Raw genomic sequence first — 4,279 nt, forward strand, 5'->3', positions numbered from 1 at the left:
TTGGTTGTACGTTAATTTACTTCTCTGTAATTGAATTTCAAACCTACTTTCAAACTTACTGTTTAAGTTCTTATGTGGATAGTGGATAGTTTAGTTTTCCACAGTCTTTACTATGGACAGGGACTGTGATTGTTGTGTGCAGATGCGAGCCGAGTAGGTGACACTTTGCTCTCAGCTCCTGGCTGTGATGGCTTCTGTTACACAGCTTGAGCCTGCAGTGGACCGGCTGTGGGGCTCTGACAGACGTCCAGTAAGTCCGAGTCCTCCAATTGGTACTCTCCGGTGGCCAGCCCAGTTACTGCTCGCACTGAGGCTGACCCCTTACCTGCGGTCGAGTGGGAAGTCGCCCCGGGGCGTTGCAGTCGTCGAAAGACTTCCAGGTGACGCCCCGTAATGCCTCCCCGGTTAGTCTGCCAAACAAGTTCCCGGTGCTGTCTGTGGCTGACACTGTCACTGGGTCAAATGCTGTCGCCTGTCGTGTTTCAGAGGAAACCTCTCAGCCTGCAAGATCCGGACAATCGTGGAGTGCGGAACTAATGATAGTTGGGATCTCCAACGTTCGGCGCATTGTGGGGCTCCTTAGGGACACGGCTGCCAAGAAAGGGAGGAAAGCCAATGTGCACTCTGTGTGCATACCGGGTGGATTCATTCCAGACATGGAACGGGACCCCCCGGATGCCATGAAGAGCATGGGGTGCAGCCAACTGCAGGTGTACTGTCTGCCATCGGGTTCCCCTAAATGGCAGGCAGCACCGCATAACAGCCACGCTATGAGGGAAACAAACCAACAGCCAAACAGGCGAAGACATCAGGTAAACACGCCGAAGATTCCAGTCGATTAATAGGAACCTTTCCTTGCAGAGGTCGCCGCGACATATCCGGCCACGGATTCCTACGCCGGGTTTCTATTGGCTCCAGCTCACTATACAGGCCCGGCCGGTCGAAGGCATACCAGTCCGCGTCCGCTGCTAATGGCAACCGCTATAGCAGAGTCTCTGAGAAGATATCACCGAAGCCGCTGTACTGCTGCCGCCGAGTGAAGTACCAGCCGACCGAGAGGAACCACATCTCCGGCTAGATCGACGAACGTCTACATCTATTTTACAGCCAGCTATTGTATTGTAAAAGTTATATTCAATAAACTGTCGGAGAATACAACAGCAGGTGATGTCTTACGACAGTATCAATGATGTGTGTCACTTTGGATCAGAAGAGATTCTCTCTGGTTCCAAACAGCTAAAATAAGTGGTAAAGGCAGCCAGTATTGTTGTTTCAATATACAGAGTGACCCAAAAGTCCCTTAACATTTGAAAATGCCCCAATTGCAAGAATAATTTAGGTAGAGAGGTAAAACTGAAATGACATGCAGTTTCCTTGAAACAAACGACGAGTGCAAAAACCAGCCAACAGATGACGCTGGATGGCAAAATGTCAGTGAAGCCACATAAGAATTGTATATAAAATGAGCGGTAGTGAGAGAGGAAGTTGGATGTGCCGGCAGTCACCTCGTGTTGATTTTACCAGGAGAGGCACAGTCAGTGAAGCTTTACTACCACAATGGGGAATCCTCTACTGTGGCTTTGCAATCCTATTGCCATAAGAAGGGTATTCAAGTGGGACCTTTACAAGTGTCGTCGTGAAGACATCATCACGAAGTTTGATAAACACCTGATGGAAAGTATAAATACTGGTGCAGGACGACACTCCGTCCAGTACTGCTACACGTGTCAGAGACCTCTTGCGCACATCATTTTAGTATGGATCACATGCTGAACTGCCACTTCCGTCATTCTCGCCTTCACAGGTTCCCAGACCTCAATCTGTGTGATTATTCCTGTGATAATCTGTGTGACTGTAGTTCCTTCTCTAGATTGTCGCACAGATGACAAAATGGTAGATATCGAAATAGATAACAGAGGGATAGGTAAACAATTAAAATCGCTCAGAAGAGGAAAGGCCGCTGGACCTGATGGGATACCAGTTCAATTTTACACAAGAGTACGCGAAGGAACTTGCCCCCCTTCTTGCAGTGGTGTACCGTAGATCTCTAGAAGAGCGTAGCGTTGCAAAGGATTGGAAAAGGGCACAGGTCGTCCCTGTTTTCAAGAAGGGACGTCGAACAGAAGTGCAGAACTATAGACATATATCTCTAACGTCGATCAGTTGTAGAATTTTGGAACACGTGTTATGTTCGAGAATAATGACTTTTCTGGAGACTAGAAATCTACTCTGTAGGAGTCAGCACGGGTTTCGAAAAAGACGATCGTGTGAAACCCAGCTAGCGCTATTCGTCCACGAGACTCAGAGGGCCATAGACTCGGGTTCCCAGGTAGATGCCGTGTTTCTCGACTTCCGCAAGGCGTTCGATACAGCTCCCCACAGTCGTTTAATGAACAAAGTAAGAGCATATGGTCTATCAGACCAATTGTGTGATTGGATTGAAGAGTTCCTAGACAACAGAACGCAGCATGTCATTCTCAATGGAGAGAAGTCTTCCAAAGTAAGACTGATTTCAGGTGTGCCGCAGGGGAGTGTCATAGGACCGTTGCTGTTCACAATATACATAAATGACCTTGTGGATAACATCGGAAGTTCACTGAGGCTTTTTGCAGATGATGCTGTGGTGTATCGAGAAGTTGTAACAATGGAAAATTGTAATGAAATGCAGGAAGATCTGCAGCGAATTGACGCATGGTGCAGGGAATGGCAATTGAATCTCAATGTAGGCATAGGGTAATGTGCTGCGAATACATAGAAAGAAAGATCCCATATCATTTAGCTACAATATAGCAGGTCAGCAACTGGAAGCAGTTAATTCCATACATTATCTAGGAGTACGCATTAGGAGTGATTTAAAATGGAATGATCATATAAAGTTGATCGTTGGTATAGCAGATGACAGACTGAGATTCATTGGAAGAGTCCTAAGGAAATGCAATCTGGAAACAAAGGAAGTAGGTTACAGTACGCTTGTTCGCCCACTGCTCGAATACTGCTCAGCTGTGTGGGATCCGTACCAGATAGGGTCGGTAGAAGAGATAGAGAAGATCCAACGGATAGCAGCGCGCTTCGTTACAGGATCATTTAGTAATCGCGAAAGCGTTGCGGAGATGATAGATAAACTCCAGTGGAAGACTCTGCAGGAGGGATGCTCAGTAGCTCGATACGGGCTTTTGTTGAAGTTTCGAGAACATACCTTCACCGAGGAGTTGAGCAGTATATTGCTCCCTCCTACGTATATCTCGCGAAGAGGCCGTGAGGATAACATCAGAGAGATTAGAGCCCACACAGAGGCATACCGACAATCCTCCTTTCCACGAACAATACGAGACTGGAATAGAAGGGAGAACCGATAGGGGTACTCAAGGTACCCTCCGCCTCACACCGTCAGGTGACTTTCGGAGTATGGATGTAGATTATTGGCTGTGGGGTTACCCACAGTCTCAAATGTATCGCGATCGTCCGACCTCATCAGGGACGCTAAAAGACGGAATCCGACAGCAGTTTCTCACCGTATGTACTGATACGCTGTACAGTGGTGTTCACGACACTGTCCCTCGCAGACACGTACTGTTGCTGAATGCCAGATGACATGCTGAGTATTTGTTATAAATAACATCATCTTTGCTAACAATCAATTGTTTTTGCACCATCTGTGGTCACTTTGTGCCCTTTTTTTTCAATAAAACCCTGTGACATTTCAAGCAAGTGTGTCGATTTTTACCTCTCTACCTAAATTATTCCATGCGGTATTGAATTTTCAAATGTTAACTGACTTTTGGGACACCCTGTATGTTGGTTAATGACAAAAAATGATGATGAAGCTGCATCCAATGTGACATCCTTGCTGTCATTGACACCAAAATTTACAACATTTCTCATCAATGCAGTGGCAATTAGGTTCTCCAGTAATACACACAATTGGTGAATGCTGCACCGACATCACACAACACACAGTGATTCTGACAACTCTACTGTTGCTGAACAGAGAGATACAAGTATGTTTGGTGATACAAAAGTGTTCTCTTATGCACCTCCATACTAGGATTCTCATGAATAAAGCCATTAAGGGCAGAAAGTGCAACAAAAACTTTTGACACAGGCAGCATGGAAGAGGGTTTGCAGTCCTGACAAGCTGTAGAGAAATAAGCTGAGTTATCCAGCATCTAATGGAATGAGCATCGCTACTGAAGTTCCTCCATTACAGGCACTAACAATCTGTAGTAGCATACGGATGTTCCGCGACTTCATCATGTCTCCAAACCGTGATTTCACCAAC

Source organism: Schistocerca americana, chromosome 11 (genome assembly GCF_021461395.2).
Source record: "Schistocerca americana isolate TAMUIC-IGC-003095 chromosome 11, iqSchAmer2.1, whole genome shotgun sequence".
Lineage (NCBI taxonomy): Eukaryota > Metazoa > Arthropoda > Insecta > Orthoptera > Acrididae > Schistocerca > Schistocerca americana.